This window comes from Nicotiana sylvestris, chromosome 1 (assembly GCF_000393655.2).
Source record: "Nicotiana sylvestris chromosome 1, ASM39365v2, whole genome shotgun sequence".
Lineage (NCBI taxonomy): Eukaryota > Viridiplantae > Streptophyta > Magnoliopsida > Solanales > Solanaceae > Nicotiana > Nicotiana sylvestris.
In genome coordinates this window covers 179,805,959-179,822,728 of record NC_091057.1, presented here as the reverse complement: position 1 = coordinate 179,822,728, position 16,770 = coordinate 179,805,959, and positions in this window count along the sequence as shown.

Below are 16,770 nucleotides of genomic sequence, written 5' to 3'. Positions count from 1 at the left end.
AGCTCTTACCATGAGTTTTTACTTTCCAACCAAATCGTTGGGAAAAGGTCTTCCAAGATCTACCATCTATTGGTGCAATCTTCAACAGCTTGTTTACTCAATCATGGAAATTGGGAACATCTTCCACAACTCCCATGATTGCTGAAAAAGAAAAGCAAAATTAGAAAAATCAACAAAATTGAAGAAAAAGGTATGAGAAAGTTAGAAGACTCACGTGCAAAATTCCACTTCTCAAGGAAGGGAACGTTCTCATCACCCACTAAACCAACAGTGGGGGCAACAACAAACCTGGCATACCAGCCACGGTCTTTGTCATCTTCAGGGCTCACCAAAACTCTTTTGCTTCTGGCTACTAGTGTAGCAACACCATTGCGAAAGAGTCTAGGGGAGTAAAAGTGGATCAGATGTGGGAAAGTAAAAGGCACACTGGCTATGTTGGTCAAATTCCTCAAACAGGCAACAACTCTCCATATTATTGGGCCAATTTGACCTAAGCAAACATCAAAGAAACGACAGAACTCGAGAATAACAGGATCAATCGCAGGTCTGAATCCTAAAGTGAAAGGGTACGTATAGACAAAGGAAAATCCGGTTAAGTAGGAAGTAATTTTTTGATTCGGATTGGGAATGATAATTGTCACTCCTCCTTTTTCGCCCGTGCCGCCCGCGAAGGGGCACGGAAGGGAGTTTTTTCCAATTAAAGGACAATCGAATCGGGATTTATTTATTTATTTCAGAGTCGCCACTTGGGAGATTAAGGGTGTCCCAAGTCACCAATTTTAATCCCGAATCGAGGAAAATAATGACTCTGTATTACAGTCCGTGAACCAAAAATCCGGATAAGGAATTCTGTTAACCCGGGAGAAGGTGTTAGGCATTCCCGAGTTCCGTGGTTCTAGCACGGTCGCTCAACTGCTATATTCGGCTTGATTATCTAATATAATACATATTATAATTTATGTGCTTTTATCAACTTTAAACTGCTTTTATTATTATTATTTATAGAATTGCAACGTCGTGAAAATGCGTTTCGAACCACATCGCAATCAATGCACTCATGGTTGTTGACACGTTTTGACTCCGTTGAGATTTGGATTTGGGTCGCATAAATGCGCACCCGAGTTTAGGGATGTAGTATTATTAAAATCTTGCCTAAAGAATCTAACGCTTTATTACTTTGGAGAAGGCCGTGAAATTTGCTAAACGACCCATCTCGAAATCTAAGTATTCAATTAAACATTATTGAGGGTCCCACAATTTATGCGTTTTATTGGGCGAGGCTCATCTCATTTATTTTAAAAGGACAATCCTAAAATACCTACATTTTTCTCTATTAAATTTGTCTCTACAAAATGAAAGAGAAAAGGTCTTAATTTATTTACATGCTTGAGTTGTTATAGTTGGGTTTCGAATATGATTCATAAAATCTGAAAATGATGCAATCAGGGCAGTCCATTGCCAATGCGGGCCCAAGCCCAACGTGTATGACACAAAACTAGACCTGGTTCATATCATTCACATGTTACTACCTAATTACATTATACTAGGCATGTTCACAGTTTGTCAAATTAAAAAAAAAAATTGGCAATCTAATTTTAATCCTAGACCATTTACATGCTGAAATTAACCAATAGTATTTAGCTAAACAATATTCCTACAAGTTCCGAAACGGCCTATTCGTTTAATGAACTAACTGTTGAATGTTTAAGAATAGTCTAAATCAGCTAACATGCTTTTTTGAGACATAATAATCACCCAATAATAATGAATTAACTAGACAGAGTTACTACACCATTTATTTATTTTTAGGGCAATACCTAGATAGTTCGTCCGCTATGCTATCGTCAGATGTTCTACTGTATATATTAAACAACTACATGATACTGATTAGAGTAAGCTAAATAATTTATATATACAAATACAATTCAGAATATAATTAAATAAATTCAGAACTTCAACTCTTCATTTCGTATTCATGCTTCATGTTTCAGTTTACAGTAACCAGCGTGTCAGTTGTGTACCTGATATTGGAAGCAAAAGAAAAGGGAGATCAGCAGAAATTCAGTAGCATACAACAACAGCAACACCCAGCAACCAGTAACAACCAACAACGAGAAACCAGTGACAGATTTTAAAATCAAGATAAAATCCAGAAACACCAACAACAATCAACGGACAGAAGCAAAGAGAATCTTTTCAGCATTGAAAGACTAGTTAGAGGAAAGATGCCGCGATAGAATGGACGGCAGAATGTCAGGAGGCATTTGACCAGATCAAAGGTTATTTATCCAATCCACCTGTATTGGTTCCACCTGAGTCGGGGAGGCCATTAATCCTTTATCTAACGGTCCTGGATCATTCGTTTGGTTGCGTGTTGGGTCAACACGACATCACAGGAAGAAAAGAGCAAGCCATCTATTATCTCAGCAAGAAGTTTACAGTCTATGAGAATAAGTACACTCAACTTGAGAAGACATGTTGTGCTCTAACTTGGGTAGCACAGAAGTTTAAGCATTATCTGTCGTCACATACTACTTACCTTATTTCACGTCTGGATCCATTAAAGTATATTTTCCAGAAGCCTATGCCCACAGGAAGATTGGCAAAATGGCAGATATTACTCACAGAGTTCGACATTGTCTATGTGACGAGGACGGCCATGAAAGCCCAAGCATTGGCCGATCACTTGGCTGAGAATCCTATTGATGAAGAATACGAGCCTTTGAGGACGTATTTTCCAGATGAAGAAGTGATACATATAGAGGAGTTAGAACTGAATGAGGAACCAGGGTGGAAGCTTTTCTTTGACGGGGCTGCTAATGCAAAAGGAGTTGGAGTAGGAGCAGTACTTATTTCAGAAACAGGACATCACTATCCTGTTACAGCTCAGCTACGTTTCTATTGTACCAACAACATGGCTGAATATGAGGCATGTATTTTGGGCCTACGATTGGCTGCAGACATGGATGTTCAGGACGTCTTGGTCTTGGGAGACTCGGACCTCCTAGTACATCAGATCCAGGGTGAATGGGAAACACGGGATTTGAAGCTTATACCATATCGACAATGTTTGCACGATCTGAGCAAGCGATTTCGATCAGTGGAGTTCAGACACATCCCGAGAGTTCACAATGAGGTTGCCGATGCTTTGGCCACTTTAGCATCGATGTTGCACCATCCAGACAAAATCCATGTTGACCCATTGTATATTCAGGTTCGTGATCAGCATGCCTACTGCAACATAATAGAAGAAGAAATGGATGGCGAGCCATGGTTTTATGATATCAAGGAATACCTCAGGATGGGGATATACCCGGAGCAGGCAACCGGAGATCAAAAGAGAGCCATTCGACGACTGGCAAATGGATTTTTCCTCAGTGGAGGAATGTTGTACAAAAGAACCCCAGATCTGGGATTGCTGAGATGTATTGATGCAGGTCAAGCCACGATAGTGATGACAGAGGTACATGCTGGAGTCTGTGGGCCCCATATGAGCGGATATGTGTTGGCAAAGAAGATTCTTCGAGCAGGGTATTATTGGCTCACTATGGAGCGGGATTGTATCAGTTTCGTGCGGAAATGCCATCAATTTCAGATACACGGAGATTTGATTCATTCTCTGCCGACAGAATTGCATACAATGTCAGCGCCATGGCCATTTGTTGCGTGGGGCATGGATGTCATTGGACCCATTGAGCCGGTGGCTTCAAACGGTCACAGGTTCATTCTGGTAACCATCGATTATTTCACCAAATGGGTGGAGGCCAAGACTTTCAAGTCAGTGACCAAAAAGGCGGTGGTGGATTTTGTCCATTCCCATATCATCTGTAGATTTGGGATCCCGAAAGTGATCATCACAGACAACGGTGCTAATCTTAACAGCAGTTTGATGAAAGAAGTATGTCAATAGTTCAAGATTACACATCGTAATTCCACCCCGTATCGTCCCAAGGCGAATGGTGCAGTTGAGGCAGCCAACAAGAACATAAAAAAGATTTTGAGGAAGATGGTATAAGGGTCCAGACAGTGGCATGAAAAGCTACCATTTGCATTGTTGGGTTATCACACTACTGTTCGTACATCAGTAGGTGCCACTTAACCGGATTTTACTTTGTCTAGATTAAAACCAAAACATAAACTCACATTAAATCACTAGATTAAAACGAACTTCAAACAAAAAATGAACACGAATTAAATCTAAATTAAACAACAAAGAACGGATTCAAGCAATTAAACTAACACTCTATATTAAAACTAAATCCCTTTAAATTAATAAAAACAAACTGAAAAATAATTAATTGAATCTTCAACTTAAATCTAACAACATTATAATTAAACTAATCAATTTCTACCTAAAAATAAACAAGAAAAATGAATGAAACAAACTGAAGAAAGATAAAAAAAACGATAAACACGAAATTAATATCGAACATATCTGATTTCAGATCCGAAAAATATCAAACAAATTATGGACAGAAACGAAACTTAAACCAACTAACCGGATCGGAACGATGATGAACTCGAACGTAAACAAACCTGCCCGGAAACAATTATCGCACCAAAATCACTCGAATCTGCCTAGACGAATGACTGCTCCAATCAATTTGATGTTCGAAGAATAATACAAATAAGCACTGAAACAAACTCTCCAAACCCCGAACATTCAAACGAACACCCGTTAATTCGTCACCTTCCACTCATTTGAATATCACTTCGAAACTCAAATCGAAATCAAAAAAAATCAACAGAGATGGTGCGACAATTCTGTCCAGAACTTCCTCTCGATGCTAAGGTGCAATGATGCTGGAGCTGGGCGTAGCAGAAGCAGCAGAAACGACAGGCTTGACTGTTGCGGTGTCGCTGAGCTGGATCTCGACGAACTGAGATCGAGCTGGGGTTGTTGCTGCTTGCTCGTTCATGGCTGCTCGGAGACGACGAGAAAAACTGGACGAAGCAGCAGCGGCGATGGTGGCTGGGTGTGGCTGCTTCGCGGATGGAGTTTGACGGGCTGGTTTGGTCGCTTGTTATGAGAAGATGAAGCAGCAGCCATGGCTTCTGGACATTGAGCGACGATGGTGGACGTGGTGGTCGTTCACGTCGCTGCTGGAACTTGACGAAGAAGAGGGCAGTCATGGACGAGCTTCGAGCTCGACATGGAGAAGATGAGCTTCGTGGTGAGGTGTGTGTGTGTGTGGCGACGAAGGAGATGGTGAAGGGGAAGGAGACGGAAGGGCGGGGGGGCAGCAGCCATGGCTGCTAGGTTTGGAGGGGTATTTTTTGGAGAAGAAGAAGAAAAAGAGAGGGAGGGGGCGGGTAGTTTAGGTCTTGTTTTTTTTAGGGTTTTGTCTTTTTTTGTTCAAGAATGAAAAATAGAAAGGGTGGGGTGAGATTTTGGGTTATGGACTGGGTCAACCCGGTTTGAAATGGACCGGGTCGTAGGGGAAGGTTGGGTATCCTTGGGCTTGTGGTTTAAAATTGAAGAAGAGGCCCAATCCGATTTTCGTCTATTTTTTGTTCTCTTTTCTTTCACTTATTGATAAAACTAAAATGTATGAAATTAAATTATAAAAACCAAAATTATCTTAAAATACTAATTAACTTCTAATAATAATTATCACCCAAAATTAAACATCAATAAAATAAAATCACACAATTTGGACATTAAATGCTAAAAATGCAAAAGATGCCTATTTTTTGTAATTTTTTCCATTTTGTAAAACAAACTTAATTACTCCTAATTGTAGAATTACATATTAAATGCAAATGTGACATATTTTTTATATTTTTATTAATTTAACAAATAAACATGCACAGACAAAATATAAATAATTATCCAAAAATGCCACGAAAATTCAAAAATTGCACACAAAGAAAAATTGTTTTTATTTTGAATTTTTTGGGAGTAATTATCATATAGGGCAAAAATCACGTGCTCACAATAATAAAAAAATCATGACTCCAACGGCAGTCTCTACGAACTATAGAAATCAAACCTTCAGTAATTTGAGTGGGATAGATATCAGCACGATTTAAAGAAGATACTTGGTTTCTAAGAGACTCTCTGTCATTATAAAAAGATAGTTCTGCAGGAACTATCTCCTCTACTAAAAGTTCACGAAGAGGTTCAGAAGGTTCTTTACCCCTAGAAGAAGATCTTTGTGAAAGAGAACCCCTAGTTCTAGAAGAGGGGCCAGAACTAGGTGAAGGAACAGAAGAACCACGTACATATGAAGATCCTAAATTACGGAGCCTACCTCCTCTTCTGCTCCTACTGGGGGCATTAGGGAAGTTATCAACTATGGGGACCCTTCTAGGGTTAGGGTTTGATGAAGACATGATAGTACGAGGAAGAAGCAAACAAAGATTTGAGAAATTAGATGATCAGAAAACTGTATGTGGTAAAGACAAAGAAGAAAATTATATTCATACTATGAAGCAACCGTCAAAGGAAAATGTGTACTGATGGAAAAGTTATAATGAGAACTGACGCTTCGTGATTAGTGAAGCTGTGAAAAAGCCCTAAAAAGCGCTGCAAAGTTGCAGATCCAGTAAAAGGGTGCCACGCGTGAAGAGCATTAAATGGAAGTAACAAATAAAGCGTTGATTTTGCTATAGCATTAATGGTGACAAAAATTCCTGTTTTAATGAATTCCATTTCCCAAATATTCAATTGATGAATAAATGGCAAGTGAGGGGACTATCTGTATTGTGAAAAATTGAGTTTACATATTAAAGTGATTGAAAGATGACGTGTCATGACACATAGACTGGTCAAAGAGTTACAACTGGCAAAGAGGCACGAGTTGCAACAGATACAAGCAGAGGCAAAGGAAGAGGCACGAGCGGTTAACCAAAAGACTCAGCGCTCGTACTTATGTAAGTCCAAGAATCAAGGGGAATGAATCTGACACTACATGGGAGTACAAATACAGTATTTAATGAGCCTTAAATACTAAAAACGTTAGAGAATCTGTATTAAATACAATGATTATGTAACGTAGCATTTAATATCTTTAATTGACCATAATAGCCTTATTATGACAAAGGCAAAACGCATCTCCAAAATAGTTATAAAAGGGAGAGAACGGATCAATTGTAGGAACACCAAATATTATCTGAATATACCGATTACTTGCTTTTCTTTTGATTATCTTATTGCTAGCCAAATTACTTTCTTTCATATATTCTTTTGATTATCAATAACCCGAGTTCTTCTAAATTAAATAATAATAATAATAATAATAATAATAATAATAATAATAATAATAATAATAATAATAATAATAATAATAATAATAATAAACGAAACGCTTGCCAACCAGATGTCCCTTAAAAGACTCTAAAGTACCAGTTAATTAATATCCAATAAAAAAACTCATAATCTCCAACTAGCTGATCTTCATTTCTTGCTTAGGTTAATCTTTTTCAGAGATATTTTGTTTAGTTTATAATTAAATTGATGATTATGTGTTGCCTCTGCAATGCCGGCATTGAAATATTGGTCTTCTTTTGGGTACTGAATTTCGGATAGAATTTTAGATTCAGATGACATTTCCCTATTTGCTTAAGTATCACTTATGTATATTGTTGTTTAATTAGGAATGGTTCAAAGTCCTTTTATTAGGCTGAACTAATTACATGTCTAATAAGCTAGAAGATACAATTTCTTATATTATGAGTATAAGCTGCGTGGCAGGGCCTACGTGATAACACATAATCAGGAAGAAGTTCTTTTATATGCTACGATATTAAATTAAAAAAAAATAGCTGCTATTAGTAGAAAAAAATTACTAATAAAATGGATGCTCATAAAAAGTAGCGTGCTGATAAATAATCCAAATACTCATCCACCTAATTTTTTAAACTGAAAATACTCTATATAATATATGTATAACTTATATATAATAAGTAATAATTAATGTATACTGACTAAAATAAATAAATAATAAATTTGACGGGCTATTTGTGTAACAATTTAGGTCACGTAATAACTATATAATAAACAAGTATAGATAAAAGATAATGGGAGTAACATAGTTTCCCTGACAGGACTAACAAAAAGCAGGTGATCTATATATGCTGTTTTTTGACAATTAAGTACTTTAATTTTCAACGATAATCTTCCTCAAAGTAAGATCACCCGCTAATATAAGAAAAGCATAACACTGAGACAGTTGGATGCGAATTAGGACAAAATATCCATCATAATTAAAGTATTAGTATTTTTTAAGTTAATGCTATTTCAAGGTAGGTATCACATTTGATACGTGGCCCAACCTGCAGGATCTTAAAGTCAATAGCTTGTCCCGAGCTATCACCTAATATTGCTGCCTATCTAGCATTTAGCTCGCTATAGCAGCAAGAAATTTCAAATTACAAAAATTAATGAAAGGCAGGAAAAATATTCTAATGAAAATATATTGATGATGACTAGCTAGTGAGATATATTTTGCTTATGTCATTCTTATTTTGTGAAAACGATGAGACGGAATGACTTTTCACCAATATAGATAATGTAAACTAATTACTGAGATGATATCATGATGAATTCTTACGGGTAATATAGCAATTTAATCAACACTCCACTTTTTTGCACTTTCATTAGTTAGAATAATAGCCTGTTTGGCCAAAAATACTTTTTTTTTTTGCCAAAAGTATTATTGGCAAAAAATTGAGGTGTTTGGTCAAGCTTTTGGAAGGAAAAAAAGTGCTTTTGAGGAGAAGTAGAAGCATTTTTGGAGAAGCAGAAAAAAGTAGTTTCTCTCCAAAAACACTTTTTTGAGAAGCACTTTTGAGAAAAATATATTTAGAAGCAGTTTTTTAAAGCTTGGTCAAACACTAATTGCTGCTCAGAAGTGTTTTTCAAACTAATTAGTCAAACACAAACTGCTTCTTACCAAAAGTATTTTTGAGAAAAACACTTTTAAAAACATTTCTCAAAATAAGCTGATTTTTGCAACTTGTCCAAACAAGCTATAAGAAAAAGAGAGATATTGAGTTATTGACTAGTCCTTGGCAATATGTATAAGATCACTGAGTTGGGCTAATATCATTAGCTCCGGCGTATTGTACATTCGAGCTCTGGCCAGAGAAAGGGAATAATACGTTAATCTTTTTCGCCATATTTTCTAACTTGTATATGTGAAGTAGCAAATATATAATTAAATGTCATACGAAAACCTTTTTATAAAGAAGCAAGTAATTAAAACCGTGTTCTACAGTATTTAACACTTCAACTTTTTTTTGATAAAAAGATCACACAATTTAACACAATGCCTTAGCAGACAGATCGAGTTCTTGGACTTAAATCGCATTGCCACCCATGAAATGAAAAAGTGATTTCACATGTTTAGACCATTAAAAAATATTAGGCTCACACATGAAGAAATGTGTATGAAAACATAATATATTTGAAAAGGGTTAAAAATACCCCTAAACTATTAAAATATTTAAAAATACCCTTCATCCACTTATTAGGCTAAAAATACTCATTCATCCATCTTTTTGGTTCACTTATGCCTTAAGTCAATACTGAATTAAAAATAATTATTATTTAAATTCCATGTGACAACTTCTTATTGGTCGAAATTAAAACATCTAACCTATTAGAAAGATTAACCTATATCTAACCGTTTTACGGACTAATCTGCCCTAAGCATTGACCCGACCCGAATAAAAAGTTCAACTAAAAAAAAGACGTGCCACTTATATCTAACTCTAGATTATCTATATCCGTACTGTCATACTTTGGAACAAAAATACTCCTATTTTGGATGGAGTGTCGCGTGGCAGCACCAGATTAAAATAATTCATTTCTTTTTTTTACCCCACCTATTTTTAAAAAAAACCCACTACCCGACCCCTATTTTCAATTTTTCAGTTTTTAAAAAACGAAAAATATTTTGTTAAAAAATGAAAATATTTTTTTTCAGTTTTTACAAAAAAAAATTCAGTTTTTACAAAACAAATGCTTTAAAATAACTGGAAAAAAACGAAAATATTTTTTTCAGTTTGTAAAAAACGAAAATATTTTTTCTTGTTTTTACAAAAAAAAATTCCAGTTTTACAAAAAAAATGCTTTAAAACTGAAAAAATGGAAAAAAAATATTTTTTTGTAAAAATTGAATTGTTTTTTTTTTTGTAAAAACTGGAAAAAATAAAAGAAGATTTTACTAAATTAGTGGACTACTGGTGCATTAGTTTAAAAAAATAAAAATATTTTGCAAAATATTTTTTTAAGTTTTACAAAAAGAATAATAATTATTTTTAATTCAGCGCTGACCTAATGATCAAAGGGTATAAGTAAACCAAAAAAATTGAATGGAGAAGTATTTTTAGCCTAATAGATGGATAAAGGGTATTTTTAAATCTTTTCCAATAGTTTAGGGCATTTTTAACCCTTCGTGCCATTTTGCAGCTTTGTTAGAATTTTATCATCTTGAATTTGTACCTTTTGAAACAAGAAATTGAGGGTATAACTATTTTTCTATTATGCTACCTCTTACTTTTCCTGTAGGGATGATTTTGGATCTTTCATGAATGCCTTTTGGTTGAACGATACGAATCACCATTAATTCTATCACCAGAAAAAGATGGACCCTCTGAAAGAGGAAGAATCCAATATCTTGTCTTGTAATGTGCTAAATTTGTGGTATATATACCATTCTTTGGAATCCATAATTGAAACTAAAATGCTGCATGCATGGATATGTGTTGTGAGCTGGCTATTTCAGAGTCTTTTCAGAGAAAAAGCAAGAACAAATGTCGTCTTATATAATATAGTCTCTTCTTCTTCGTTTCTTCTTTAATTTCTAACTCATTATGGCAGTGTAAAGTTGGAGATCTTTTTCACGAGAATCTGAACCCAAATTCTTTCAACTCTAGTGGGATCTGCTACTCACTAATATCCACATATAGTGAATGTTACCACTGCCCCACATAAAGAGTTTCAGAGACCTAGAACATATATTTCATGCACCAAATCAATAATTGATTCAAGATATTTCAATTGTTTTTTCTGATTCTTGATTCATCACTTCAAACCAACGGCTATAGATGTCCTATCATTTTCCTGTCTATTGTGACAAATCATATGTATATCGTCGTTGACTCTATGATTTTAATTTTCCAAGAAGGTGAGACGTGGCAAATTTAGGACTTAGGAGAACACCATCAACTACCCAAGGAAAAACTTTTACAAGCTAGCTGTTGGTTCAAGTAATCGAAATAAATAATTCAGTTAAAAAAAAGGAAGATTGCTAACAATTAAACAGGAAGATATCCCTTTAAAAAAATTAACGTTGATAAATACGCAATAAACTATACGAATTTCATTTTCTTGTTTACGTACATCAATTTACTTTCGTATTGTTTATAATTAAACTAATGATGCCCGATGTTTTGCCTCTGCAATGCCGGCATCAAAACACTCTAAACCTGTTTGATAATTAGCAGACATATCCAGATTCAGATTACTTTTATCTTTTTATTGATCAGTGCAAGCTACAGTACTCTAATTAAGCCACAGGACGTGACTATGTCTTCTTGTTAATTTAATCAGGAATTTTCAGTCTAAATACGTCAGACTTAAGATAGTTTATGATGCGTGGCAGCATCACTGTAATCACACCTGTTTCGGAAGCAGCCTTTTTTGGTTAGAAATTCACAAGGCTGCTAAATATTAGTAGTAAGTAAATTAAAGAAGACAAGTATCTTTTGCGTATTCTAAGAAAAGAAGGCTTCTGATGCACGTAGCGGCGGATCTAAAATTTCTAAAATATAAGTGCACTACTAAATAAAGGAGAATAAAAAGTATTATATTAAGTAGTAATTGATCCATGTTTCTTTGGATGTATAACCTAGTGTTCAACCAAATGCACCATTTAACATTTGTGGAGCATGCATGCCAACACATAATATTAGATAAATTTTAAAAAATACATACATAAAATACCTAGTTTAGCGGAGAAACCATGAGTTCATATGCTCCATAAAATATCCTATAAACTGCCCTTGGATGCAAACAATACATGAAAATTTTCAAGTAGGAATTTTGGAATAAGTGATGTCAATATATTTTCGTCATAGATGGATCCAAAATTTTAAGTTTATAAAAAACTTTAAATAAAATTGAGTCCACTGCTTATTCGTGACAATATATACAATCTATTATGAATATGTTGTAGAGTTTCTAATTATGTAAGAGTTTGAATCGAAATCAATGAATCTCCTTCATCCAATTGAAAGGTGGATCAGCCCCGGTATATAATGGCCCTTTCTTTTTGTCCCTTATAATGGGGGAGGATGTGCATTCTTTTAATTGTATATGCATTACTAGCCTTAAGACAGTTTGACCGAAAAGTTTTGAGCTTTTTATAAAATTAATTAAATAGTAAAAATAGTACATTATAGTTAGTTTACGAATTGGTCATTCAAAAATAGTCAGCCTTTATCAAGTCAATAAAAAATAGCCACTATTTTGCTGCAACAGAGATCGGACCACCATAATATATTAGAGTTTGGTGCACCTATTGAACTCCAGTATATTATGCTGGACTGGTATACTTTGCTGGCTCCAGTATAATATACTGGAGACTGGAGCATCGATGCTCCAAACTCCAGTATAGTATGTTGGATCGGTATACTTGCTAGAACTCCAATATATTATGCTGGAGTTCTAGTGTACTTATGCTGGAACTCCATCATATTATACTGGAGTTCCAACATAATTATCCTGGAACTCCAGTAAAATATGCTGGAGTTCAAGTATACTTATGCTGGAACTTAAGCATAATATACTGGCGTATTTTCCGGATTTTGAACAGTGTTTTCGCTCAGATTTATCTTTACATAAAAAGTGACTAAATTTCGATTACTTTTGAAACTGGACTATTTTTGAAGGACCACTTGTAAATCTGGCTATTTTTGAATTTCACCCAATTAAATAAGAAGATTTTAGGTAAATCTTAGCCACATATAATTTACCTTAGATCTAAGACAGAAGATAAGAGTAAGCAAGCATAGCACACATAAGATTTAACTATAACACTGATTGAATCCCATTATATAAGAAGAGGATGGTGATTTTCATAATATTAAACAACAACTAAGAAGACATAAATGAGAAGGGTCAGCGATCTTTAACAAGGTAGAACCCCATACATTTGATATGATGAGACTAACGATATGCATTGTGGGTCTCAGCTTCCTTGCCTCTTTCTCCTTCGTGGTGGAGAGAGAGAGATGAAGATCTCCCCTTCTTTCAAGAAACATATCTGTGTGGATTTCTCCCCGACCCCCTTCTTTTTCTCACTTAGTTTATATACTAGGTCTTTTCCTTTACCCAACGGTCTTTAACCATAGTACTTAAGTCGTTTGACTATATAATGGATTGACCCCTTGAGATGCCGCAATATCCCACTCGCCTCTCAAGCGTTCTGAATACATGACCTCAGTTGTGGCTGAGGTGCATGTCGTTATAACGTTGTATGGATACAACTGTCCCTAGAAACTTTTCACCGTCCCTTTCTACGCCGATTCTTGTCATGTCAGATTTTGACTCATACAATTAGTCCCTCCGCCCGTTGGGATCGCCTCTTGGCGCGCTCGATGGGCGGACACTGTTGATTTGAAAATTGGGATAAATCTAAATGCCTTGGCGATAGACGAGCACCTCATGGCGAGGTAGTGATGTGACGTTTCGAGAGCTGCGTCAAACTGTCCCATCCATTTCGAGAGCACCTCATTCTCGTTTCTTTCAATCAAAGAAAAGATGGTTAGTGTTTCTTCCAACTCTGATAGAGTCGTTGGTGCTCCGGTGGCGGAAAATGATATACCCCTAATCGAAGAGGGAGTGGAAATAGTGGAGGACGCGGGTTTTCTGATGGTAGATGAGATGGTTCCTTGCCTAGGGAAGGCGAGGACTGACTTCAATAGCCCTGTTGGGGACGAGCCAGAACCCATTTTTTCTATGATGGATGATGCGGCGCTCACGGCGTTCAAAGCCAAATGAGGGATCATTGATCATATTGAACTGGTTCCGGCGAATCAGGACATAGTGCATATACACCGTCCGGGCTACTGCGTGTTTTATGCGTATCCCTTTGTCATCGGCTATACGCATCCCCTTTCTTCCTTGGTGGTGGACTTCTACCGCTTCTATGAGGTGTGCCCGACTCAACTCTCTTTGTACGTGTACAAGCTTTTCCTTATGCTCATCAAGTACGCGGAGCTGACCGACTGATCACGCCCAACTATGCCTTATAAAAGGACACGCGGACGTTGCAAATATAATCTGAGTATTTAACCCAGAGTCGAACCCACAAGGAATTAACCTATCAATTACTCTCGTTAGATTTACGAAATTCTACGTAATCAACTTCCCAAACGTTCTGAAAAACAATTGAGGATGTTTCTACTAACTAAGAATGAATGTAATTAAGCAACTAAAACTAAATATGATTAAGTTGTAAACAATTAAGAGAAGGTTCTAAGGTTATGATTTTTTCCTATTAACGGAATCCCTTTCGGCTATGTTTCACATAGAATTGCCTAATCATCTCTATCAATTATGAGCACTCTTATTACCGTAAATCTCTCCCGAGTAATCACGAAAATTTACTAGATGCACTCTCCCGAGTTACGCTAGCTGGCTTTGTTTATTACAGCTCACTTTAGATTGCACCCAAGGCTTTGTTATCCCTAATCCCGCCTTTAAACCCTCGGTTATTGATCCCTCATATACTTTAGGAGTGGTGTTGTTCAACAATTACCTAAATATGCACTCTCTCCCGAGTTATGCACACTAAATAGACACAGCTAATTGAGGATCCTATCAATTAACTACAATAAAAACATAGTTGAACAAATAGAGATTAAACTGGACAAAGTATATTAACATAACAAGAAGTTCATCCTTCAATAGGTTCCATCAAAACCTTAGACTAAATATTTAGCTACTCATACTAGCGTTTATCATAACAATAATCAAATTCATCACAAATAGTAAAACACAAAAGGAAGAAAGGAAGAACTCGATGTTGAATTATCCTCCTTGTGTCTTGCCTCCCCTTTTCTTCAACTAAGCTATGAAAACCTTTATAATGTTCCCTTGGGTGAGCTAGACTTCTATAGGTTAAGTGGATTTACCCTCGAAATTCCAAGTTTACCACTGAAGTTTATTTTTTCGGAACTGGGCTAGCGCGGTCGCGCTAGTGGACGCGCTAATGACCGCGCATATGGCCTACCATTCTGCCTCGAATTTCTGGGCTAGCGCGGTCGCACTAGTGGACGCGTTAATCACCGCGCTAGTCTGGGTCTTCATTTCAGCTATTCTTTCTTGCATCTTCCCACGTACTCAGCTCCTAGGGGCTTCTCTTGCTCCGATTTAGCTCCAATTACAGTTTTAAGTCCCCATACATGCAACTCGCTCCTGCAAATCATGAGATTCACAATTATAACCAATTTATCATCATTTACTATCTTATAACAGTGAAACACAATCAAGCTGGGGCATAAACAATCCTCAAATTACATAAATCTAGCCTATTATCAATACCCCACACTTCATTGCTAGTCCTCGAGCAATCCACCACACTCTTTAGAGGTTCCTTCACTAAGCATTTTTTTCTAATGAATCACACCAATAACAAATCTCCAACGTTACGCCTATTAGTAAACAATTTTCGCCTTAAAAGTCGACTCTCACGTGCTATGCAATATTCATACTTACTCAAATTATTCTTTACAGAGGTCAAGACTCGCCTTTCCTTCGTGAATCACATGCCCTCACATCACAAAAGAGAGTAGTTCCACAAATATTAACTTCAAGAACAATTAGGAACGTAGATAGACAAAATCCGCTCACTCTCACAAAGAACTCACATGCTACAAAGACTTACCATAAGCTTGCCCATAGTGTACTACTCTACTAATCGAGCCCACTCAGTCTAAGATCAATTAGGACTTCGCTTGGTTGTAATGTAGGCTAAGGGACAGGTAGGATATATTTGGATATAGTGGCTAACCTCCCTAAGCACTTTTAATACAATCACATTAACCTTTAAAACCATACTTATGTCAACCAGATATATCCCCCCCCCCATTTTTATTTACAACATCTCACTCCATTAGGTGCAATTGTAACAAACCACCACTTATCGACTACTATATTTGGACATAGTGGTGCTTATTCTTTTACTTGTCCAAACACTGCACCTTTCCTCTGTTTCATCGGTTCCACTCAAAAACCAAACCACCACCCCACACTTTTGCTTTTGCATAATTTCAATACCATTCAAGTGCTTATGGGAGGTAAAGGGGTTCAAATAGACGTCCATTCAAACTATTGGGTAAGGTTCGCAATGTGGTTGCCAAAAAAACAGGCTTATAGGCTCAACAGGGTTGACTACGATGTATTACATTTAGGTGGGTCTACTTTATATATCTGGCTCAACAAAGAAATGCCTATATCACTTCTAAGATTGAATGAAACTACTATTTCGCTTTGCAAACACACGAGTAAGGTTGTATTATGGCCCGGGCCTGGCCCGGGACCAGCCCAGGACCACGGGCCAAACGGGTCGGTTCAACCGGGCCTGGGCTCTAGTGGTGTAAAAGCCCGTGGTGGGCCGGTTCAAGACATTTAGCCCGTGATCCCGGTACTGGCAAGTGGGCCTGGGCCGGTTCAACCGGACCCAACGGGCCTAACTGGCTCCAACGGCTAATTGTTTTTTTAAAAAAAATGTAAAAAAGACCAACGGTCAGATTTTT